We start from the raw sequence: 26,871 nt of genomic DNA on the forward strand, positions 1-26,871 counted from the left end.
AGTTTCAGCCTCTCCCAGGAGTGGAATTATTAAAAGCTTGGAATTTCCAGATCAACACAAATGAGGTAATCTGCATGATAGACCACTGCCCTTCCTCCCGGCAACACTCCTGCCCTCCAAGAAAAGTGACCTGGCCAGGAAAAAGTCTTTTCTTTTCTTTTCTTTTCTTTTCTTTTCTTTTCTTTTCTTTTCTTTTCTTTTCTTTTCTTTTCTTTTCTTTTCTTTTCTTTTCTTTTCCTACTAACTTCCTTGTCCCACCATTTCTGTATGTTAGTCTTCCATTTCTTAAAAAAGATTTTATTTATTAGAGAGAGAAAGACAGTGAGCACCAGCAAGGGAGGGGGAGGGGCGGAGGGAGAGGGAAAGGCAGATGCCTGGCTGAACAGGGAGCCCGATGCAGGACTCGATCCCAGGACCCCGAGCAGAGGGCAGACGCTTACCTGACTGAGCCCCCCGGGCACCCCTGTCTTCCATCTTATACAGCTCTTCTGACCCCCTTTCTACTTGCTAGCAGGATACTGCCTTCAATACTTCATGAAGTATTGAAGCCAATTCGATCTCCAAATTTACTCAGTTGAATTTTTGCTTTTTAAACAGATTACATATCACTTCTATGATTATGTTATTGATGAAGGATAGTTGGAAGAAAGGCAGGCAGGGACAAGGGGCCCCCACCCTAAGAGGAAACCACCCCTAAAAGGATTTTACACCACCCTGGAAGGAGCCCTCTACTCTTTCCCATGTGACAGATAGATGACAAAAACCTGATTGGATGACAGGTGCTTAGAGGGTCAATCAGATTAAAACAACCCTGCCAACAAATCATAAAAGCCCCTGGACTCAGAATCTCTGGAGTCAACCCTCTCAGGTCCCCTCTCTCTTTGGGAGTGTTGTATTGTCACTTTACTGTCACTCAATAACTAGGCTTTGCTGCCCTCGGCTCTTCATTGGCTCTTCATCTGGTCGACCTCTTCATTCTTTGAAGTGTGTGACCAAGAACCATGGGAAACAAAGGAAAAGGACATCCCATAACATTATATGGCAAAAGGAGATCTTCTGAGCTGTTGAGCCTACTTTGATTGTACGAGCTCTTCAAAAGGACTTTTCTCTGGCTGGCAGTTGAGATCCATTGCTGATGAAGACACATTATAGTAGCTGCTCAATAATTGTCTCTTTATTCATAATAATAATTTTCATCTTTATTCATCCCCATTGCATCCCCATTTCTTTATAGGTTAGTCTTACAACCTGTCCTCCACACAGCAGCCAGACCGCTGAGGCTTCTAAATCTTACACTTTTAGATTACCTTTCTGTCCCAAACAAACCTTACCATGGCCTTTGAAGCCTTCCATGAGCTGGCTCCCCAGCTCCCTCTGCCTCAAAGCCTGTGCCCACTGAATTCCCAAGATTTATTTGTTGTTTTCTTTGTATTGTGAAATATAACAAGTGCACAGAAAAGCACATAAAAACATGTACCTAAATGAATTGAATAAATAATTGAATTTATTTGAATAGTTGAATGAATAATGAATAACTATTCACTGAATAGTTGAATGAATAATTATAAAACAAATCACCCAGGTCAAGAAATAAAATCTCATCAGCACCTCAGTAGTCCTCCCCTGCCAAATGCTCCAACCTGGCCACAATTCCTCCCCACTCCCCAGAGATGGACCTTGTCATCTGTCCGCTATAATTTTTTTTTTGCATTTCTTTATATGGTTAGCATCTAAGTCTGTGTCTTTAAACAATATAGTTTGATTTCATCTGTTTTTGAATTTACATGAGTTGGACCATACTGTCTTTTTATGCCTTGCTTCTTTACTTAAAAATTTTTATTGTTGAAGTATAGTTGAAATACAATGTTATAGGGATGCCTGGGTGGCTCAGTGGTTGAGCGCCTGCCTTCAGCTCAGGGCGCGATCCTGGAATTGAGTCCCTGCATCCGGCTCCCTGCAGGGAGTCTGCTTCTCCTCTGTCTTTGTCTCTGCCTCTATGTGTCTCTCATGAATAAATAAATTTTTAAAAATACAATGTTATATTAGCTTCAAGTGTATATAGCATATTGATTCAAGGATTCTGTGCATTCCATAATGCTCTAGCTTTTTTTATTGAAATATAATTAACATATGATGTTATATTAGTTTTAGGTATCAGCGTATTGATTCCATAATTCCGTACATTACTCAATGCTCACCACAATAAATGTAGTCACCGTTCATTATTACAATATTATTGACTATATTCCCCGTGCTGTACTTTTAATCTCTGTGACTTATTTCTTTTATAACTGGAAGTTTGTACATTTTAATGTCCTTTAACTATCTTGCCCTTCCCCATACTTCCCTCCCTCCTGGGAACCATCAGTTTGTTTTGTTGTTTTTGTTTCTTTGCTCATTTATTGAGTTTTTTAGATGTTACACAGAAGTGAAATTGTAGGGTACTTGTCTTTCTTTGATTTATTTCACTTATATGCCCCGCTTCTTTTATTTTTTTTTAAAGATTTTATTTATTAATTAATGAGAGACACAGAGAGAGAGGCAGAGACATAGGCAGAGGGAGAAGCAGGCTCCATGCAGGGAAACCGATGCTATCCTGGTGCACGTATGCATGAGTTTCTCTTAGGTAAATACCTAGGAAAACACAGGGTAAGTACCATTCCAACTTTTCTTTAAAAACCCAAACCAGTTTCTGTTAAGTTTTTTAGTAACTAGATGGAAATGAGACCGCCAAGGCAAGCGAGGGTCCAAGAACAGATTTTATTGCAGGCACCCTCGGGCGAGGTTCCACGACTCACGGGGGGCGGGGGGGGGGGGGGGGGGGCGGGGGGGGGGCGGGGAGTGAGTCGAGGAAGTCGCCCCAAGACAAGGTGGTCGGGGGTTTACATAACGTTGTAAGGCAGAACGGTTTCCTATTGGTTGGCTCATATGCAAAGGAAGGATTGCAATCCAACCAGTCAGAGTGACCCTCACTATGCAAAGGAAGGATTGCAATTCGACCAGTCAAAGGTGACTTCCTCCTCTGGGGTTTGAAGGGCATTGGGTTCGGTTGGGGAAGTTCAAAGGAGAGGTGGAAGGGTCTGCTCAAGCTGTCATCCCAAGTGGAGGTGGTGACAGGAACCTCAGCCATTTTGGCGTATCCGCCATCTTGAGGAGTTTCCCTTCCCGCCTGGCCCCAACAGTTTCTAAATGAGTTGTCCCACATTACATTCTACCAGCCAGGGATGCAAGTCTCATTTGCCGCATGACCCCACCAATACTTAGTATTGTAGACTTTTTACCAACCTGATATGTAATGCCACTTCATTGGGGTCTTTAATCCGCTTGAAACTGGTATTTGTGTATTAATTGAGGTATTTCCTCACTTGAGTCAAATGTCATTCTCTCAGAAAGGCTTTCTTGAATATTTATTAAATATTACATGGAATAGACAGCCCTACCCACCCCAGGCTCTCTCTCCAGGGTTCCATCTACCACTCCCTATCCTCTTACCCGGTTTTCTTTCTCTTGTGATCTAAAAGCTTTACACATATTCTTTTAATCCTCATGACAACCCCATGAGAAACAGCCCTATATGGTGGATACTATTATTAGCCCATTCTATGGATGAAGAAACTGAGGCTGGAGACATTAATTGACATGCTCAAGGTCACAACCAGGCAATAGTGCAGGAGTGCACTGTTTATTTATTATGTGGGTCTCCACTAGAATGTGAGCTCCAAGAGGACAAAAACTGTGCATGTTTTGCTTACCTTAGTGCCTCTGGTGCTCAGTACCTGGTAAACAAGAAGTGCTCAGTATGTGCTTGCTGATTGGCCTTGGAAAAGCCTGGCTCCAAGTTCTTTGGAAGAGCTGAATGTGGTATATGAGGCTGATCTTCAGAACTGTAGTGCAGAGATTGTGAAACCTGGTTCTTTTTCTTTTTTTTTAAGATTTTATTTATTTATTCATGAAAGAGAGAGGCAGAGACACAGTCAGAGGAAGAAGCAGGCTCCATGAAGGGAGCCTCATGTGGGACTCGATCCCGGGACTCCAGGATCATACCCTGGGCTGAACGCAGGCTCTCAACCGCTGAGCCACCCAAGGGATCCCTGGTTCTTTATCATTTTGTGCAAATCCTATCACCTTAGAGTTCTTTTCAATGGCTAAGCCAGGCTGCTTAACCATGGCACAATTGACATTTCAAGGTAGATAATTCTTTGTGTAGGAGACTGTTAACGTTTGTGTGTTATAGGATGCTTACCAGCATCCCTGACCTCCACGATTAGACAGTTGCAGCCTGCCCTCCCCCAACTGTGACACTTAAAACGTCTCCAGACATTGTTAAATGTCCTCTAGGAGACAAAATTGCCCCCGGTTGACTGTACTGAGGGAAGCCTTGAACTTTTTCATGGAGGAAGAGTACCGGAACCTAACCCAATGTCACAGAGTAGGGAAAGAGAAAGAGATGATCTGGATATACTGTCATCCATCGAGAAGAGAAAATCTGTCCAAAATTTTCTTGGGGGAGTGCTAGTCAATAAGGATTTTCAAGGCCAATAAAAGCCAGGAATTTTCATGTCCCTCTAGCAAAGGCTCACATTTTCATAAGATAGTTCAGAAATGGCTGAGAAAGGTGTATGTGTGGCTGTGCGGGTGTTCTGAAGGGCAGCCCAGAATGATTGACCTACCCCAGCAGAGTTTGGAGAAGGCAGCTGAGAGCTCCTGGTGGCTCATCAAGCACAAAGTATAGAAGCAAACTGTAGAGCAGCACCATAGAGCCAGGAGCAAGTCCCAGTTTAGCATCTGAGAACCTAAGTGGGACCAGCCAGGTAGGCACCCCTGCCGTATGCCAGAGAACTAACCCAAGTAAGTGTCCAGGCAGCAGAGACCAGTAAATCTTGGAGGATAACATTGAAAAAGGGCCCTTCTCCCTGGCCACAGGTTACCTCAGTCTACCCTGTCTCCAGACACCATCTGGGAAAGAGAAGAGGGGACAGGAACTATGACAAAGTCTCAAAGTGAACAGTGACATAAACAAGATAGAGAAGATTTGTCTGTCATGAAGTACTCCAAGTGTTAGCAGTCCAGAGCCCTTGGTATTAGGGACCCAGGCTCCTCTGTCTTGAGTTCTTCCGTTCCTAGACTGTTGGCTTCATCTGGTCCAAGATTGCTCTACATCGTGTTCCATTCCCCAATATGTATATGTATCATGTCCTATTGGCCAGAACCGAATCACAGGGCCATACCTGGCTTCAAGGGAGGCTGGGAAATGTAGTTGGGCATTGCCATGGTCCTGGCTAAAACTCAAGGGTTCTATTATTAAAGGGAGAAAGAGAAAATAGATATTTGAGAACAACCAGACATTTCTGCCACCCAGAAGGTAGACTGATCACTTTTCCAAAAAACAGTGCTAGAAAGTGATTTAAACCAGAAGAATCTGAGATGCTTCTTCTTCTTCTTTTTTTTTTTTTTCTTTTGGATTTTATTTATTTCTTTATTTGAGAGAGAGAGCAGAACAAGAGAGAGAGCACCAACAGGGGTGAGGGCCAGAGGGAAAGGGAGAAGCAAGCTCCCTTCTGACCAGGAAGTCCAACTCAGAGCTCGATCTGAGGAGCCTGAGATCATGACATGAGCCAAAGGCAGACTCAACTGATTGAGCCACCCAGGCATCCCTGAGGTGCTTCTAATTGGCAACCTTAAACTGCCTCCCTTTCCTTGCCCTTTACCCTACAAGACCCATCAACACCATCTGGAAAGGAAATAGAAGAACACAATATGGAAGGGAATGGAGAACACAATATTTCCTGCCCATCTGAGGGTAACTGTGTGATTGTTGAACCTTACCAAGAGAGAAAACAGAACTATGTAAGGTTTTTATTTCAAATTCTGTTCCAGAACACCCAGGCAGGCCTGCATAGGCTCACCCTTGGGAGAGGAGGAGCAGGGGGCTGTATTGCAACATGCACTGTCACCCCTAAAGCAGATCTAGCAAGAGCCACATGAGTCTTCTGCAGAGGTCTGGTGAGGACTCAGTAAATTTAGTAGGCAATGATAGAAGAGGAGGAGGTTCTAGGGTAATCGGAAACACGTCTGTACTGTTCTATTCATTTATTTGTTTTTAATAGACTGCTTTTCTAGAGCAGTTTTAGGTTCACAGCAAAATTGAGCTGAAATAGGGCACCTGGGGGTCTTGGTCGGTTAAGTATCTGCGTTTGGCTCAGGTCATGATCCCAGAGTCTCAGGATCGAGACCTGCATCAGGCTCCCTGCTCAGTGGGACGTCTGCTTCTCCCTCTGCCCCTCATCCCCCACTTGTGCTTTCTCTCTCGCTCTCTGTCTCTCAAATAAATAAATAAATAAATAAATAAATAAATAAAATCTTTTTTAAAAAATGAGCTGAAAGTACAGAGAGTTTCTATAGAGGTCCCCATCTCCCATATGCACATGGCCTCCCCAGCTATCAACATCTTGGTCCATTTATTACAGTCAATGAACCTACACTGACCCGTGACCATCACTCAAAGAGCACAGCTTATATCAGGGTTCACTTTTGGTGTTGTACGCCCTATGGATCTTGACAAAGGTAAAATGACAGGTAGCCACCATTTCAGTATCAAACAGAATAGTTTCACTGCCCTAAAAATCCCCTGTACGTGGCCTATTCATCCCTTCCCTCCCTTGGCAACTACTGATCTCTTTCTACTGTCTCTATAGTTTTGCCTTTTTCAGAAAGTCAGAGTTAGAATCCTATGGTGTGTAGCCCTCTCACACTCTTGGCTTTTTTTTTTTTTTTTTTTTTAACTCATCTCTATACCCAACATGGAGCTTGAACTCACAACCCTCAGATCAAGAGTTGCATGATCTTCTGACTGCGCCAGGTGCCCCAGACTGGCTTCTTTCCCTTAGTTACATGCATTTAAGTTTCTTCCATGTCTGTTCACAGTTTGATAGCTCATTTCTCTTCAGTGCCAAATAATATTCCATGGGCTGGATATACCACAGTTTATTTATGTGTTCATCTATGCAAGGATGTCTTGGTTGTCCCCAAGTTTTGGCAATTATGCATAATGTTGCTGTAAACATCTATGTGGTGATTTTCTGTGGCTCTAAGTTTTCAGCTTCTTGGTGTAAATACATCGTATGGCCAGAGTATGTTTAGTTTTGAAAGAAATTGCCAAAGTGTCTTCCAAAGTGGCTGTCACTGTTCCATCTTGCATCCTCCCCAGCAATGAACAGGAATTCTTGTTCTACGTTGTCTCACAAGCATGTGGTGTCATTGGTGTTTGCGATATAAGCCAATCTATGCGTAGTTAGTGGTATCTCACTGTCGTTTTAATTTACAATTCCCTAATGACACATGATATTGAGCATCTTCTTATATGTTTATATACCATCCCTGTATCTCCTTGGGTGAGGTGTCTGTCCAGGTCTTTTGACCATTTTTTTAAAGATTTTATTTTTAAATAATCTACACACCCAACATGGGCCCAAACCCACAACCCTGAGATGAAGAGTCACATGCCCCATCCACAGAGCCAACCAGGATCATTTTTTTAATTGTGCTGTTCATTTTCTCATTGTTGAGAAAACAATGTTACGAGTTAAGAGTTCTTTGTGTATTTTGGATAAGCCCTTTAAAAAAAATTTTTATTTATTTATTCATGAGAGACACAGAGAGAAAGGCAGAGACACAGACAGAGGGAGAAGCAGGCTCCCTGCAGGGAGCCCGATGTGGAACTTGATCCCAGGACCCCAGGATCATGAATTGAACCAAAGGCAGACGTTCAACTGCTGAGCCACCCAGGCATCCCTATTTTGGGTAAGTCCTTTATCAAATATGTCTTTTGCAAATATTTTTCTCTGAGTCTGTGGCTTGTCTTCTCATTCTCTTGACTTATTTATATTTTTAAAAAGTTTTACTGAAAAAGGATGACCCTTGAAAACACTCTGAAAAGTGAAGGGAGCCAATTACAAAAGGCCACATTGCCTCATTCCATTTATATGAAATGTCCCTTAGGCAAATCCACGGAGTCAGAAAATACTGGTTGTGAGGGGCTGGGAGAAAATGGGGAATGACTGCTAACACATACAGTTTCCTTTCTGGGGTGATGAAAAGCTTCTAAAATTAAATATTGGTGATGAAGGCACAACTGTGAATACTCTAAAAGCCACTTTACACCTTTAAAAGAGTGATTTTTGTGGTATAGAAATTACAATAAGATCATTACGTTTTAAAGTTTGTACTATAGAGCTAAAAGGTATACAAATTTTAGCTGAATACTTTCAATAGACATTTTTCATTAAAAAATTGGGGGATCCCTGGGTGGCGCAGCGGTTTGGCGCCTGCCTTTGGCCCAGGGCGCGATCCTGGAGACCCGGGATCGAATCCCACATCGGGCTCCCGGTGCATGGAGCCTGCTTCTCCCTCTGCCTGTGTCTCTGCCTCTCTCTCTCTCTCTGTGACTATCATAAATAAATAAAAATTAAAAACAAAAATTGGGCTTCAAGGCTCCCTAGGTGGCTCAGTCAGTTAAGTGTCTGCCTTTGTCTCAGGTCATGATCCCAGGGTTCTAGGATTGAGTCTTGCATTGAGCTCCCTGCTCAGTGGGAGTCTGCTTCTCCCTCCCTCTGCCTACTGCTCCCCCTGCTTGTTCTCTCTCTCTCTCTCTCTCTCAGACAAATATATAAAGTCTTAAAAAAAAAGTTAGGTTTCAGGTCAGAACACGATTCCATATTTATATAACTTCAGTAGCACTCCCCATCTAATTAAGGCTCCCTGTATTTTCTGTATCCTCTGAAACTGCCTTCTTTCTGGAACAAGACTTGGTGTAAATAAAAAGAGAAAAACAGAAATACCGGATTCATCTTTGCATTCCCCAAGTGCCTTTAGCCTTGGGGGTCCAGACATTTCCATAGGTGCCTTTGCAGTGTATTTTCAGAAGCAAGGGTGAAATCGAGAATTCAGGTCGGGGTCCAACCCCAGGGGTTACAAGTCACATGTCCCACTCGGCTGAGTCTTGGGGAAGTGCCCTTAGTTACCAACACAAATAGTCAACATCTTCTCTTTTAGTCCAGTAAGCACTTCTTAGTCATTTGGCAGATGCACCTCAGAACCTTTGATTGTCATGTGATGATGTGGACTGGTCTGGATCAGGTGACTTACCCAGATTAATCCACTCAGTGGAGCCAAGCATTTCCTTTGAACTGTGTCCTTGGCAAAGCCTCTCAACATGTTAACCTAGCCAGAATATCATACCTCAGTGTGTACTGATAAGCAGATTGACAAAAGAGTTCTTAGATTCATGAAATCAAAGGCACCTCTGCGGGGAGGGGAGAGGTTTGCAGTGAGAGTGGACACAAATGAACGACCAGACACTGGCTGGGCAACCTTGGACGAGGGGTTCCACTGCCATAGCCTTCAACTCTTTCTCATCTTGAAAATGAGAGAGTTGAATTCAATGATCCCTCAGACCTCTTCCCACTTTAACAGATCAGCTGGTCTAGAGCTTCCTTGGACTCCTGGACTTCACATATCAGTACAGTTTTTACAAACATTCAAGAATTGACATGGTGTTAGGGGAACCTGGGTAGCTCCTTTAGTTAAATGGCCGACTCTTCACTTCAGCTCAGGTCATGATCTCTGGGTCCTGGGATCAAGCCCTGTGTGCTCGGCAGGGCATCTGCCTGAGGATTCTCTCTCTCTCTCCCTCTGCCCTTTCCGTTGCTCACACTCTCTGTGTGAGACCCTCTAAAAAGTAGATAAATCTTAAAAAAAAAAAAAAAAGAAAACCAACACAAAATGTTTACTTTTTACTTTACAAGGAAAGACAATGAAAAGAACCACTATTATTACTGCCATTTTCTATCATATCACTTTCAGAAAAGAAAGATAAATTAACTTTAAAAAGTAGGAAGGAAATAATCTCAGAATGAAAGACAGTCCTTGTTAAGAAAAGGGCTGGTGGGATGCCTGGGTGGCTCAGTGGTTGAGCGTCTGCCTTTGGCTCAGGGCGTGATCCTGGGGTCCTGGGATCGAGTCTTACATCAGACTTCTCTGAGGGAGCCTGTTTCTCCCTCTCTGCCTCTCTCTCTCTCTCTCTCTCTCTCTCCCTCTCTCATGAATAAATAAATAAGATCTTTTAAAAAAAAAAAAAGAAAAGGTTGACAACTTGGCTTCAGCATAAGCACTGTGTCCTGTGTTTCTCGTTTAAAAAAAAAAAAAAAGCTTTATTGGGATATAATCTAAATATCATACAATACATTCATTTAAAAAAAAAAAAGTAGGTTCCACAATGGGCATGGAGCCCAATGCTGGGCTTGAACTCATGACCCGGAGATCAAGACCTGAGCTGAGGTCAAGAGTCAGATGCTTAACTGAGCCACCCAGGTGCCCCTCCATTCATTTTAAGTGCACGATTCAATAATTTATAGTATGTAAAGTTGTGCAACCATCCCCACAATCTAATTTTAGAATATTTCCCATCACCTCCAAAAGATCCTTTATGCCCATTTCCAGTCATTCCTCATTCCCACCCTGAACATGAATCCACTTCCCATCTCTATAAATTTGCCTTTCCTGGACATTTAATCTAAGGGAATCATGTAGTATGAGGTCTTCTGTGTCTGGCTTCTTGAACTTAGCATAATATTTTCAGTGTCCATCTATGCATGTACCAATATTTCATTCTATTTTATGGCTCAATAATACCGTATTGTAAGGATATACCACACCTTGTCTATCCCTGGACATTCAGGTTGTTTCTGTTTATTGACTATTATAAACAATGCTACTGTGAACATTTGTATACAAGTTTTTTTTTCCCTTAATGTTTTCAATTCTCTTGGGTGTATGCTACAAGTAGAATTGCTGGGTGTGGTGGGCAGAATAATGGCCCCCAGACAACGTCTACATCCTAAACCTGAGAAACCTGTACATACGTGTCTGTATATGGCAAGAAAGTTTATAGAGATGGTTAAGGATCTTGAGATGAGGAAATTATTTTGGATTATCAAAGTGGGCCCAATGAAATCAAAAGGGTTATTATAATGAAAAAGGGGAGATAAAAGTCACCAGTGTCAGGTGATGCAGCGTGAGAAAGACTCATCTGGGTATTGGGGACTATTGTAGATGGAGGAAAGCCAGGAGTCGAGGAGCATAGGCAGCCTCCGAGAAAGGCAAATAATTCCCTCCTAGGGCCTCCAGAAGGAATGTAATCCTGTCAACACGTTGATTTTAAACCAGTGAGACCCATTTTGGGCTCCTGAGCTTCAGAACTATCAGAGAATAAATTTTTGTTATCTTAAGCTGTCAAATTAGCGGGAATTTATTACAGGTGCCACGGGAAACCAATTCACTGGGTCGTAAGGTAATCCTAGGCTCACTTTTATGTTACTAACAGACTTGTTTAGGGAAGCATTGGCGAATGAACTTAAGAATACAATTTGCCAGGGATATGGGTTCAAATCCAGCTCTACGACTTATTGTATGCCATCTTGATTAAGTTTTTTTTATTAAGTTTTTAAAAGCTGTGCATTCCTCAGCTCCCCCATCTATAAGATCAGATTAATAAAAATACCACCCTTGCATTCTATTTTGAGAAATTTGAAGGGGACTTAGTATAGCATCTGGCATATGGGAAGCACTACATGGAATCATTTACTCTTATCATTACTCACATAGTCTTCCCCCAACAAAGCAATAATAGGACCTGCCCCCAGTAGAAACAAAAAATCTATTTAAACCTTTCAAAACATGTTTTCTTCCTCCCAGCAATAATCTTGCTCAGAAATCACAGGTTAGTCCAGGGACAGCAGTCAGTTACGTGTTTTTATCCAGTCCCTCAAGACATTGTTAGGCACCTAGCAAATGTTGGCTGAATACCAAAGAAATAAATGAATGGGAGCTGGCCAGAAGAGCCCTTTGATTCAAACTTCTGATGATCTTTCTAGAATAGATGAAGACCCTTTTATGACTTTTGGATATAAAATTTTGGAACTTGAATAACTTTGGAGATGACAGGGCCGAGGACGCTGGTTTTGCAAATAAAGAAATTGAGATATTGAAGGAAACACGACACCTAAGAGTATGCAGCAAGTTGGCCACAAACCAAGACTCGAAGATAGCTCTTCTGGTTTTCAGCCTAGATGCCTCTCTAGATGTTGCTACAAGTGATAGAGTCTAAGACTTTGGACTAAATGGGTTGATCTCAAGTCATGCCCTCAAAATCACTTGCAGAATCAAGTTCCTGGTATCACCCTGTTTTATTTTCTTATACTTCCTCTCCTAAATAAAGCTTCTTTCTTAATTTTAGGGTTCAGTAAATCAAAGAAATGTTATCGGTATTATTTCTTTCCACATCTTCAATCTTCAGCCCCCAACGAGCATGAAACAACATTGGCAAAAGCCACCATTGTCTTTGGCTGGTATCCTGGAACCCGTGACTTCCCCCAGCAAGGGCTGAATTGCATAAATAGTAAGGCTGGCTTGTGAGGCTCAGCAAAATACAGAAACAATAATTAACATGAACTCAAAAATAAAACTAGTTAACAGGAGGCCAGAGTTCCTCTTTTTCCTTCTTTTTCTATAGCAAAGCACTTGATTGAATAAAAGACTGCTGACTGAGAAACTAAAAAAAAAAAAAAAAAAAATCAAAACAGGAAGCAGTAAATGGCTAACAAAGCACTATATTTAAGAATATGCTAGACACCATCATGCTTTCGTAGATGAGCAGACAGCCCCTGACTCAATGAAGAATGATGCAGAATATATGTATACACTCCACAAGCATGGAGACGCTTAGGGAGACTTAGGGAGACTTTATACAAATAGGGAGACTTCTCTAAGGGAGAATTTATACAAATAGACTTCCAGGGCCCCTTACTTTCTTTTATATCATTCAGGAAAGGAGTAACTTTATCACTTATATAGATTCATGCAACCACCACCACAATCAAGCTGTCAAGATACAGAACTATCTCATGAACACAAAAGAGTTCTTTTAAAAACACAATCTTGGAGTGCCAAGGTGGCTCCATTGGTCAAGCACTCAACTCTTGTTTTCAGCTCAAGTCATGATCTCAGGATTGTGCCATCAAGCCCCATGTCAGGCTCTGTGCTCAGTGGGGAGTCTGCTTGGGATTCTCTCTCTCTTCCCCTCCTTCTGCCCCTCCCTTCCTCTCTCTCTCTCTAAAGAAAAAAAAAACCATAATCTTAGCACTATTAACACCTTAAATAATTTCTCAATACCACTATAATCCAGCCATTGTTCAAATTTCCCATTCTTTCTTTCTTTTTCTGTTTTTGTTTGAAAGAATATCCAAGTAAGATCCATCCATACATACAAATCTATAGGTCTCTTGTCTCTGCTTCTCTCTCTCGTTTTTGTTATAGTTTCTGTTTTTTTTTTTAAATTTTTTTATTTATTTATGATAGTCACAGAGAGAGAGAGGCAGAGACATAGGCAGAGGGAGAAGCAGGCTCCATGCACCGGGAGCCCGACGTGGGATTCGATCCCGGGTCTCCAGGATCGCGCCCTGGGCCAAAGGCAGGCGCCAAACCGCTGCGCCACCCAGGGATCCCTTCTGTTTTTTATTTTCAAATGTGTTTGTTGAGAAAATCAATTTGTCCTATAGAGTTTCTCTCATTTTGAATGTTGCTTATTGTACCTCCATGGTGTTAACATGTTTCTCCCTGAAGGCTTAATTAAGATTCAGATGCTAATTTTTTTATGAGAATGCTTCTTCAGGAAGCACCTCGTGCCTGGTTACCTCTCTATCTCTTTTTTAAGTAACAGCTTCATTGATATACAATTCACATAAAATTCACTCTTTTAAAGTATATAATTCTATGGTTTTTACCATATTCACAACATTGTGCAGCCAACACCTCACGATGTAATTCCAGAATCAGATAGAATTCCATCCCCCATAGAAATCCTATACCCATTGGCAGTCACTCCCCATTCTCTTCCACCTCCAACCCCTGCAAACGCTAATCTACTTCCTGTCACTGTGTTTGACTATTCTGTGCATTTCATATACAGCTGACTCTTGAACAATGCAGGGGTTGGGGTGCTGACCCCCCATGCAGCTAAAACTCCATGTATAAGTTTTGATTCTCCAAAAGCTTAATTAACTACTAATAACCTACTGTTCACCAGAAGCCTTACTGATAACATAAGGAATCATTTAACACAGATTTTATATATGTATTACATACTATATTCTTATAATAATACAAGCTAGAACAAATAAAATGGAGACACCTGGGTGGCTCAGTGGTTGAGCATCTGCCTTTGGCTCATGTCGTGATCCTGGGGTCCTGGGATGAAGTCCCTCATCAGGCTCCTCACAGGGAGCCTGCTTCTCACTCTGCCTGTGTCTCTGCCTCTCTGTGTCTCTCTCATGAATAAATAGATAAAGTCTTTTAAAAAAAGAAAACTACTAAGAAAATCATAAGGGAGAGAATATACATTTATAGCATCATACTGTATTTATATTTTAAAAATCTGTGAAAATCTGTGTATAAGTGGACCTGTACAGTTCAAATCTGTGTTGATCAAGGGTCAGCTCTAATGGAATCATGCAATTGTGTTCTTTTGTATCTGGAGTTTTTTTTCAAAGATCATATCTATTTATTTGAGAGAGAAAAAGAAAGAGAATGAGAGCAGGAGGAGGAGCAGAGTAAGAGGGATAAGCAGATACCGTGCTAAGTGCAGAGCCCAATGTGGGTCTCAGTCCCATGACTCCATGACCTCATGGCTCCAAGATCATGACCTGAGCCATCAAGAGTCAGACGCCCAACTGACTGAGCCATCCAGGTGCCCCTTGTGTCTGGATTTTTTAAGCACTTAGTGGAATATTTTCAATGTTCATCTGCATTGCGGTTTATATCAATACTTCGTTATATCAATACTTCGTTATATCAATGGCTGAACAATATTCCATTGTATGAATGTGCCACATTTTTAATCCATTCAACAGTTGATGGATATTTTGGTTGTTTCCACTTGTTTATTAAGAACTGCACTTCTATAAACAGTTGCATATAAATTTTTGTACATATATTTGGACATAAAATTTGAACATATATTTTATGACTTTTGGGTATACACTAAGGAATAGAACTTCTGGGTCATTACTAAAATTTGTTTAAGTTTTCTTACAGCTCTTTTTTGTACTTAGGGTATATCTACGAGAATGTGCAGTCAAATAATTTCATTTTAAAGTCACTTGAAATAGTTTCTACTTGTGTGGTGATACCACAACTCAATACACAGATTTTATTTCATTTTTGCTTTGGATTTGAAGGATTTCTTTTTAAATTTAATTTTGTTTTATATTTATGTGAGATATTCTTTTTTAATATTTAACTTATTTATTAGAGAGAGAGAAAGAGAGAGCATGAACAGGGGGAGGGGCACAGGCAGAGGGAGAAGCAGACTCCCCGCTGAGCAGGGAGCCCGACGTGAGGCTTGATCCCAGGACCCTGAGATCATGACCTGAGCTGAAGGTACACATTTAACTGACTGAGCCACCCAAGCACCCCCCATGTGAGATATTCATATGGGTCCCCATGTCCCTTCTTTGCTCCATTCCCTAATAATCCAGCTGAAAAGATTGGGCAGGTGCAGGTGAGGAAGACAGCCAAGTTTGGAGGTGCCTCAACAGCTGTCAGAGTCCAGACAAGGTGAGAGACCCCACAGATCAGCAACCTGGCAGTTGGGGCCTCAGGAAGGAAGGTGGCCACATTGGCCAATGACAGAGCAGAGCTGAGAGTTCAGTTACATGAAGTGGGATTGAGCGAATACATAAATATATTGAGGATAATTGATAATGGGAGGCAAGTTTCTCATTGTCGGGGGAGAGTTCCAAATCTTAAGGAAAAATCTAGAATGAACCTCTGTGGTGTTGGATTGGAAGTGGAGGTACTGCTGAACTCCTGTTCCCCAAAATAAAAGATAGATATAAAAATAGACAGCAAATAACAATGAACAAACCCAACACTCAGATCTTGGGTTCTAAGTGCCAATCTTTTTTCTAGCCAAGTGAACAAGGGACCCTTGGAGAAGTGACTGATTTTTGGAGTGAGGCACAGTAAGTCTATAATAAGCCGAAAACATGCTGTGGTATCGGAAAATGCTCTCGTGAGAGTGACATGTCAATGGGACAAAGCAGCTAGATTCTAGGGCAACTCTTTAAAAAAGATTTTATTTATTCATTAGAGACACAGAGAGAGACAGAGACACAAGCAGAGGGAGAAGCAGGCTCCCTTTGGGGACTCGATCCCAGGACCCCACGATCACGTCCTGAGCTCGGGTCATGATCCAAAGGTGGGCGGGCACTCAACCACTGAGCCACCCAGATGCCCCTCTAGTAGTTAGCGAAAGAAACAGATTGTACTCTGTTGAATGAAGCAGGAATCCATACATCTACATTGACATCAATAAATGAAAGGATGAGTGAGAAAGAAAAGCACTTCCTGCAGTGGAATGTTACCTGATCAATGTGAGAAGAGAGATGGAATCATAAAATCATCATTTGGCTGTCATTAATCCAGTCAAAAAACATCTACGGATGCTAAATCCAGCAGGTGAATCTCTAATGAGAGGCAGGGATGGCAGGATTCTCACTGTGTTCTCACTTGGTAGGGAAGGAGGAACTCTGGTATCTCCTCCTAAAAGGGGACTAATCCGATTTAACAGGGCCCCACTCTTATGACTTCATTTAACCTTAACTACCCTCGAACATGCTCTGTCTCCAAGTCCAGTCATATTGGGGGTCAGGGCTTCAACATTTGAACTCAGGGTGCACACAATTCAGTCCTGTTGGGGAGTGAGAATTCCTGTCCCCTACAAGGTCCTTCTAGGGAGGCCAAGAATCCACTTGACATGTGACGTGAACAGGAGAAAATCAAACTTAATTTCATATGTATGGGGAATCCACACAGACATGGGAATTCCAAAGCCGATCAGAGAAAATGTGGTATGGATGTCCATCCTGAAGGAAGGAGAAGAGGGCAGGGACTGGGGTTTTGAGGGAAGGAATGCACTTCATGGGGCAGTAAAAAAAAAAAAAAAAAAAAAGGCAGACGTTAGTTAACTAAATGTTGCCCTACCAGACACGTATGTCTCTCTGATAACATTTATCTCTGGTAATAACTTTTATTCTGGGGAAGACTGTCAGTTTAGATTCTTCTATTTAGCTGAGGGAGGGAGAAAAATTCTCCTGAGTCCACAGAATCCCAGCATCTCAGAGTTTGAGGAGACTTAAAGATTACTTGATGCTGCAAACACAACATTCAACTCCTTTGGAGTTCTTCTGAGCTATCTCCTGACGGGGTGCAGGGAATGACTGGGTGGGGCTCTGCATACCTTCCTCCCCGCTCCCACCCGCCTTCATCCGCGCTCCTCAGTCAGGACTGCTCCACTTTGACATATTTTACATACTGGGCATAGACACAGGATTTCCTTTAAAGAAAGAACTCTATGCTTGATGATCACTCACATATACTTTAAAAAACACTAATCACCCATTTTACAGATGAAGAAACTGAGGAGGCCCTGAGAGTACAAGGGAGTTGTGCATGATGCCAAAGCAAGGCACAAAATGCTGTGTGTTGATGCCCAGGCAGGTTCTGTTTCCAGGACAACACATAGCCTCTTCTCCACCCAGCCCCACTGCCAATACAGGGTCACCTGGGGGTTGGGGACCTCTCAGCAGGAATAAAGACAGGCTAAGGAGGGGCATGGATGGGGATCTAGGAGGTTTCATCAGGGGCTTGGAGCAGCTTAGCATTCCAGATGATATGGGAAATGTGCATCATTCAGGCTCAATTCATGAGAAGATTACATTCTGTGCTCTATAAACAAAAGGACACAGCAATACCCCCTTTACCTGTCAATCCAGATAGAATATATATACGCACAAACACACATATGTGTATTGTAAGTACTCAGTGCCTCCTGCTGCTGGAAGATAAAAATGCACAAATTTCATTCTTCAGTTCTGTGCAACAGGAAATAGAACCACAGAACCCAGGAGCTGAAGGAACACGGAATCTTCAAATGAAGGCCACAGAATTCCTAAGGGATGCCTGTACCAGCTGGGCAAGTGACAGAAATGAAGACTATCATGTGATTCCAAGAGGCAGGACTACAAGGACGTGGAGGAATACATTCAGCCTCCTAGGATATTCAAAGTTCAGAAAAAAATTAATATTATTTATTTTCAAAAAATAATAGATTCACATGGTACAGAGTGTAGAGGGTACATACAGAAGAGGATTCATTAAAGAATAAACATCCCTCTCACCCCTGATACCAAATCAAGTTTCCTCCAGGAGGCAAAGAAAATACCCCTCAAAGAAAGTACCTTTCAAGAGATACACTCTACACAAATGGTAGCATGTATGGACACCAGTTTGTGTGTGTGTGTGTTTACCTTTTGGGCTTTTGTTTTAGTTTAACATAGATTGTTCAGATATCAGAGCTCTTTTCCTATCCCTACATAAGAGCTTCTGTGGTTTTTTTAAACAGCTGCACAACATCCCATTGGTTAAATGTACCAAGATTTTTCAATCAATGAATATTTAACTCATTTCCAGCTTTGCTATTATGTAAGCAACACTGTAATTAATAACTTGGTGTATGTCAGTTCACATATGTGTAAGCATATCAGTAGTATAATTTCCTAAAAGTGGAAAATTTCCTAATTTTCCTAAAAGCCTAAAGAGTGTGCATTTTTTAATTGAGATACAACATAGATGCAAAAAAGAAAAAGAACAAATGTTAAGTATTGTGCATAATGAACTTTTAGGTATGTACCCACACCTACCATCAACACCAAACTCAAGATGTAGAGCATTATCAGCAGCCTAGAAACCTCTCATCTTGACCATTCCTACAAAATATCTATCCCCCTCCCTCAAGGTAACTACTACTATAACTTCCATAATCACAGGTTAGTTTTGCCTGTCCTTCATCTTCATGTAAATGGAATTATAAGTATGTGGTCTTTGAACTGGCTTCTTTTAACTCAACACTGTTTTTAACTCAACTATGTCTGATTCACCCATGCTGTTGCTTGGAGTTATAGCCTCCTCGTTTTCATTGCACATGCTTTTAGCCCAGTATAGACTAGCCCTGTAACCTCATCCAAGTGAGTTTGTTCCTTGGTGAGTCACAGATACACCAAGTGGAGTTGTCGCACAGAGTAAAATTTATTTGCAGCAAATAAGGAGATCATAGGGAATAGCTTCCAAAGCCATGACTCCCCGAGAGAAGGTGAATGGGTACCTTTTGTTTAGGGTTAAGATGGACATTTATTATTTTTATATAAATTTATTTTTTATTGGTGTTGAATTTGCCAACATATAGAATAACACCCAGTGCTCATCCCATCAAGTGCCCGCCTCAGTGCCCGTCACCCAGTCACCCCAACCCCCCGCCCACCTACCCTTCCACCACCCCTAGTTCGTTTCCCAGAGTTAGGAGTCTCTCATGTTCTGTCTCCCTTTCTGGTATTTCCCACTCATTTTTTCTCCTTCCCCCTTTATTCCCTTTCACTATTTTTTATATTCCCCAAATGAATGAAACCATAAAATGTTTGTCCTTCTCCGATCGACTTACTTCACTCAGCATAATACCCTCCAGTTCCATCCACATCGAAGCAAATGGTGGGTATTTGTCATTTCTAATAGCTGAGTAATATTCCATTGTATACATAAACCACATCTTCTTTATCCATTCATCTTTCGATGGACACCGACCCAAAAGCATAAGATACCTAGGAATGAACCTAACCAAAGAGGTAAAGGATCTATACCCTAAAAGTTACAGAACACCTCTGAAAGAAATTGAGGAAGACACAAAGAGATGGAAAAATATTCCATGCTCATGGATTGGAAGAATTAATATTGTGAAAATGTCAATGTTACCCAGGGCAATGTACACGTTTAATGCAATCCCTATCAAAATACCATGGACTTCCTTCAGAGAGTTGGAACAAATTATTTTAAGATTTGTGTGGAATCAGAAAAGACCCCGAATAGCCAGGGGAATTTAAAATAAAAAAACCATAGCTGGGGGCATCACAATGCCAGATTTCAGGTTGTACTACAAAGCTGTGGTCATCAAGACAGTGTGGTACTGGCACAAAAACAGACACATAGATCAATGGAACAGAATAGAGAATACAGAAGTGAACCCTCAATTTTATGGTCAACTAATATTCGACAAAGGAGGAAAGACTATTCACTGGAAAAAGACAGTCTCTTCAATAAATGGTGCTGGGAAAATTGGACATCCACATGCAGAAGAATGAAACTAGACCACTCTCTTGCACCTTACACAAGGATAAGATGGACATTTAGATAGTGAAGCCTTGTCATCATAAGTAAAGGCCACCATAAAGTCACGCATGTGCCTCAAGAAAACATGCCTATGCGTAAAATGTGTGTTACATAAATGAGTCTAAGGCTCCTCCTCGGGTGTAGATTTTAGTATTATAATAAGATAAAGGTAATTGTAGGTCATATGGGGGTCATTCCATGGCCCATCTGCATAGGCGTGAGTGAGTCAGTAGTTTGGCTCAAAAGGTCTGGGTGGCCTGGGCCAGCCGGATGTCTTGTCATGGTGGTCCCTGTCACTTGAGAGGTCTTTCAGTTTAGAGGGAATCTGAAAGAAGAGCTTAAGGAAAAATGGAAGACAAAAGTAAGTAAATACAAACAGAGAGGCAGTGAAGGTCAGGTCTTGGTCTAGCAGGTGACAGGTCTATGTTTAACTTTAATAGACAGAGCCCAATTTTCCAAAGTAGTTCTACCACTTACACTCCTGTCAGCAATGCCTGCGCATTCTAGCAGCTCCATGAATTCACTAATCTTGGTATTTTCCATCCTTTTACACTTTCACCATTCTGGTGTATGCATAAAGATATTTCCTTGTGATTTTACTTTGCATTTCTCTGATGATGAATAGCTTTCTCATGTGCTTTTGGCCAATTAAAACACTTTTAATGTGCTTTTGGCTAAGCATGTATTTTTCTCTTTGATTATTTAAGATATTAGTCTATTTTTGTTAGGTTGATTGCCCTTTTTTAATTGATTTATAAAAGAGCTTTACCTATTGTGGATACAAATCCCTTTCAAATATATGTATTGTAAATATCTTCTCCCAATTTTTGGCTATCTTTTCACTCTCTTAATTTTTTTTTATGGAAGGCAATCCTTAATTTTAACAAAGCCAAACTATCAATCTTTTATTTCATAGTCAATATTTAATATTTTGTGTTGTGTCCCATAAAAGGTTTTTCGTTTGGTTTGGTTTTGGTTTTGGTCTATCTCAAGGCGATAAAGATATTCTCCTGTTTTCTTGTAGAAGTTTTATTATTTTCCATTTCACACTTTGGAACTGATTTTATGTACACTGTAAAGTAGGAGTATCTTTGTCCTTATGGGCTGCTTTCTCACAAATACCATAGATTGGGTGGTTTACAAATAACAGGAATTTATTACTGACAGTACTGGAGGCTGGAAAGTCTAAGATCAAGGCACTAACAGATGTAGTGTCTGGTGAGAACCTGCTCCTGGTTCATAGACAGTTGTCTTCTCACTAGAGTGCTCTGCTCTCAAGGCCATAATCATCTGTCAAAGGCCTCACCTTCAAGTACCATCACATCAGGGATTAGAATTTCAACATATGAATTTTAGGGCTACACAAACATTTGGTCTATAGCAAGGGAATGAGATTCATTTTTTTCCTCATGTGAATATCAAACTCAGCAAGGAGCTTGTACATTTTAAATTCTGATATACATTACTACATTGCCCTCATAGAGGTTGTATCAATTTACATTTCTATCAATAAATGTAACTCCTGCCAGCACAATATGAGTGTATGTTTGCGTGTTTTTAAATTAAACACTTGGCTGTGGCCAAAACAAAACAAACAATACAAAAGCAATTAATTGAGGTTGCAAACTTATGACCATAAATTTTGGTTCAATTATTCATTTCATAAATGAAACCTGGGAAATGGGGCAGTTTGCTCAAGCTCACATAGCTAGGAACTAGAACTATGATCAGAACCAAGGTCTCTTACTCTCAGCCTAAATATATTCTAGTTTTAAAATTGAGGGTCAGCAAGATAAAGGCACTTGAAGCTAATTGACATCCCAAATAAGAATCCGGATCATCCAATTTCTGCCCTTTTCCCATGCTGTCTCAATTCATTGTACACTATTATTCATTATTCAACACATCAGAGCATCTGTCCATGCCTTGTACTTTCCTAAGCTCTGCTAATATAGCCACAGACCAGAAAGATACTCCATGCCCTCCTTCACGTAATCACACTTGTGTAAATGCTATGAAGGAGAAGCATGGGGTGGAAGGAAGAGTGCCGCAGCTGTAAAATGCTAGTGGGAGACACAGAAGGAGACACTCCCCTCACAGAGCTTATATTTTTACTGAGGGGGGAGGCAAACACCCTGAAATGTCAGTGTAACCAGGTTATTAGGAAATCCCAACTCAGTGGAGGCACCGACAGGAAATAATTTCTTCCACTAATTCTCTTTGACAATGCTTTTGATTTGTAGGAGATCCCATTTTTCCCTCCGAATGATAGTTTCTTTGAGATGATCTTGCCTGATTCTATAACTTTCAGTCACTTTCAGTTATTAGAACAGACTTGTCCTAATATTTAACATTCAGCTCTTTTAATTTCTTCACTTAGATTCGAGTTACTGTAGCATTCCCTTCATTTGAAAGATTTCCCTTAGTGTTTATTATGTATTACATATATTATTATATATTATTTATTTCTCATAAGGAAGATCTACTCGCCACAAATTCTCTCAGTGTTTATCTGGGAATGTCTTTATCTTGACTTCACCTTTGAAAGATAATTTTTTTAGAGAATTCTTGTTTGACAGTTTTTTTTCCTCCTTCAGCACTTTATATATGCCATTCCACTGCCTTCTCCATTGTTCCTGATGCGACATCAGCTTTTATTCTTGTCCCCCCTGTATGTGATGAGTTGACTATTCAAAAGCCAGGTAGTTTACAAGTCTGTCCTGTCTTTTATCCTACTGGGTTTTCCAGTGTCTCCTCTGTGACAGCGTAAGGCTTCATGTTGAGTCAGGATGAGCAGATGACTAGGGCTCTCTCAAGAGTCTCCTGAGCTTACACAGCCTCCCAGACCACCAGTATATGTGGGAGCTTATCAAAGCCCATGATGGTCTCCCTGCTAAACCTCTAGGAAGCCTTCTCATCAGTTGTTGGCCCAACCAATACGGCAACCTCAGCGGGCAGCTGCGAAGTTGGCGTTCCAAATGGAGGCTTCCCCTTGGTCATGTGGTTTTTCTGGCTTGGCTCCAAATCAAGCTGCCCTCTCTGGCAGCAAAGCTGCTCGTTTCCCAGCTTTCCCAGCCCTGGAAGAACAACTTCCATGGAAATGGAGGGGGGAGACTGGGACATTCTCTGGGCTAAAATGTCATGCACGCTCACTGTTCCTACACAAAGTTTAGTAGCTTTTCTTGAGTAAATGTTTCTTAATTTGTGTCATGCCTATGATCGATTTCCAGGGAGCTGAAGTGGTTTTTTAGCACAATTTTCTCCAGTCTCATCATTTGCCATTTGGGGAGAGGATTTGCGGAGTTCCTCGCTCTGCCATTCCAAAAGTCACAACACAGCCCTGTTTGTTCAAAACCTTATTTTTCAGCTCTGTTCAGTGTTCTCCTCCCTGGTCCATGGAGCAGACTAGCTTGGTTGCACTAGAGACTTGGAGTGGAGGCTGGGGTCTCCCTCTGGTCCTCACATACCTTCTCTCCTTTCTTTTTCAAGGAGTTAGTTCCTCTGGTGGCATGAGGACAGGAAGGAAGGGAAAAGAAAAGAGCAAATTTTCTTCCTTATTGGATAAGGTTGTAACCTCTCTCTCTTGGTTATGCTGTTTCTCTGGCTGGTCTAGCCTGGCTCCAACGACCTCAGGGTGGCAGATCTCTATATGCTGAGCCTCTTAGGGAGCACCTAGAACATTCTGTAAACATCCTTTGGGGGTCCTGCTCACTGCTAATACATTTGACGTGGAGATTGGGCTCTGCTTCAACTTCTTTCATCCTTTCCCTTTCAATGGTTAAGAGCATTGTTTCTGTAGCCACACTAACCTGGTTTGAATCCCAGATGTACTACCTATACCCTGTGTGACTGTGCAGCTGCACCTTAGCAGACTCTAAGCTTAGGGTGGGTCATGGTCTGGTGAGGTCAAGAAAAGACCCAGAGACAGCGATTGAGATGTAGGGTTTCCTGTAAGTTATGTATAGGGACTGTAGGAGCAGCCGACTGGACAAAGCATCCGCTGCTGGGATCTACATGCAGCAAGTTTTACATCACAGCAACTTAGCAATTCTCAGTGGTCCTTCCCCTCTTTTTATGACCAGCGCTTCCCAGAGTATCAAGGCCTGACACATGTGAACTTTGTTACAAGGGAGACACTCTGGGTTGGCCACCCCCGGGGCCCTGACCTTGAACACTGAACAACACATTCTGCTGCACATTCCGCTTGATAGGAATAGAGACAGAGGACAAGATCTCTACATTTTCAACATGGGCATTCAGGGTATGCTTGCACAAACTAGCTATGCAGCATGTGCCACACAGTGATCATGGGAAAGTAACAGCCTCTCTGAATCTGTGTCTTCATCTGTAAAATGGAGGTATTAATCATATTTCATTAGGTAAGGATGTATGAGATACAGTCCCCAAATCTCAGTGGCGTCGAAAAGCAAAGGTTTATTTTTCACTCCTGTGACATGTTAGATGTGGGTGGCTTTGCATCTTTTTCCTTCCTGGACGCAGGGGTGGAGCAGCCCTATCTCGACTAGCTATTCTCAGGAGAGGGGAAGATCAAGATTGCTGATAGAACAGCTCTTAGGAACCAGACCACCTATCACAAGGTAATAACCGCATCTTCCTTACCATTGTAGTAAGAATTAAACGAGATGAAGCATGACCAATGTGTAACAGTATTCTGCACTTAATAAGGGCTCAAGAAATGTCACACAGAGAGAGAGAGAGAGAGAGGCAGAGACACAGGCAGAGGGAGAAGCAGGCTCCATGCACCGGGAGCCCGACGTGGGATTCGATCCCGGGTCTCCAGGATCGCGCCCTGGGCCAAAGGCAGGCGCCAAACCGCTGCGCCACCCAGGGATCCCGAAATGTTAGATACTATTATTATTATTATTTATTGTTATTACTTCCAGCTGTTGATGAAAGTTTTTCCATTCACTAGACTGGACTACATCTGACTTGCGAAGAGAAAAAATTGTAATCATTCCCAATATTCGATTGGAGAAAATAAAACACTGAGTCTAAGGGCACAGGCTTTCGAGGACTGTGGACTCTTCATGAGGATGGTCCTCGACAAGTTGCTTAATCTCCCTGCGTCTTAGTTTCCACCATCTGAAAATGGGGATCCCTGGGACTACGTTGTAGGCTTGTTATTAGAGCCCAATCAGCCCGATCCCGTGCACCAGAGCAGGAGCCGAGTATTTGTTTAATCACTGAATGTGGATTTTAGACTAATTTCAAATATTCCATGAGCTGTATGCATAACCTAACTACCATTCTGCTGTATGGTAAGACCTCTTACAGGTCTTTTCCATCTTTTGGGTCTCAGCTCAAACTGGCACCTCCCCAGAGACACCTTCCGTGATCACACCATTTAAAGCGGTTCCCCCACTTCTTAAAATTGTCTCGCTCCGTCATTGGCTTACTTAATATCTGTCTCCGCCACCTGAAGGCAAACTCCAAGAAATCAGGGATCCTGCCCTGGGTCCTCTGCATCCTCATCCGTAAAGCTGGCAAGTGAAGGAGGAAGAGCCAGGTGCAGGCTGGCGGGCCCACCGGCAGCTCCCCCGCCCGACTCCAGCCTCGAGCTCCTTCTGGGCGGGGCCCCCCGCCTCCGGTGGGCGAGGCCTGCAGTGCTCGGCCGGCCGCGTGCGGGCCGACGTCCGCGGGGAGAGCGCTACGTCACACGCACCGGGCGGAAGGGGGCGTGGCCTCGCCGGCCGCGTGCGGGCCGACGTCCGCGGGGAGAGCGCTGCGTCACACGCACCGGGCGGAAGGGGGCGTGGCCTCGCCGGCCGCGTGCGGGCCGACGTCCGCGGGGAGAGCGCTGCGTCACACGCCCCGGGCGGAAGGGGGCGTGGCCGAGGGCGAGGTCCCCGCAGCCGCCCGCGCGGTGCCGCCGCCGGAGTCGCCTGCGGGTGGCTGTTCTCGGCCCGGCCGCTCAGGCAGCTCGGAGGCCACTCTGTTGTGGGGTCCTCGCCGCCCTTCCACGTCTCCCGGAAGAGTAGCCGGGCCGCGGCGGGGCCCGGAGCAGCTTCCCTCTGGCCGCCGGCTGCTGCGGGGGGCGGCCCAGGAGGGCGCCGAGGCCGCAGTGCAGCCGCTCCCGAGTCCTCAGGTGAGGCGGCGGCGTGAGCGCAGTGGGCCGGGCGGGTCCTCCGCGGGCGCTAACGGCCTTGGGCGCGGGACCGGCCGCGACCCCTCGGCGTGCGGGGGCTGAGGGGCGGGCAGGCGAGCTCCCGGGGCGGCAGCAGGTGCTCAGTGCCTTCGTCTCCCCTCCGTGTCCCCGCCGCCTCCGCCGGGCTTGGCCGCGCCGCCCGCCCCAGTGGCTCGCGAGGGCGGTGAGCGGCGAAGCGGGGCTGCGACTCGCCTACCTGGGCTCCACCCGCTGGCCCCAGCCTCCCGCGCCGTGTTGACGCCCGGCTCGGGGCGGGCGCTGCCGCTGCTGGGTGCGGACCCCCCGCCAGGCCCCGTCGCCCTCTTCGCCCTCTTCGCCGCCGGGTGGGCCGTTCCCTGGGCGCCGCGCCTGAGAGATCGCCCGAGGGCACCGGA

General features: G+C 43.2%; 1 protein-coding gene and 1 long non-coding RNA gene across 2 annotated transcripts in view; one reads left to right on the forward strand and one right to left on the reverse strand.

Annotated features, from left to right (window-relative positions):
* Positions 1-21,344: 21,344 nt before the first annotated feature.
* Positions 21,345-25,979, reverse strand: LOC144320251 (uncharacterized). Its single transcript, XR_013385807.1, has 2 exons — positions 25,749-25,979; positions 21,345-23,832 (listed from the first exon to the last, which is right to left on the reverse strand). It is a non-coding gene; the product is annotated as an uncharacterized LOC144320251 (long non-coding RNA).
* A 249-nt stretch (positions 25,980-26,228) lies between these two features.
* The window catches only part of GOLGA5 (golgin A5), a 33,372-nt gene continuing 32,729 nt past the window's right edge, over positions 26,229-26,871 (forward strand). The window contains exon 1 of the mRNA XM_077908543.1: positions 26,229-26,437. The gene's annotated coding sequence lies outside the window, so the exon portion shown is untranslated. The remainder of the gene's footprint in view (positions 26,438-26,871) is intronic.

This window comes from Canis aureus, chromosome 9 (assembly GCF_053574225.1).
Source record: "Canis aureus isolate CA01 chromosome 9, VMU_Caureus_v.1.0, whole genome shotgun sequence".
Classification (NCBI taxonomy): domain Eukaryota; kingdom Metazoa; phylum Chordata; class Mammalia; order Carnivora; family Canidae; genus Canis; species Canis aureus.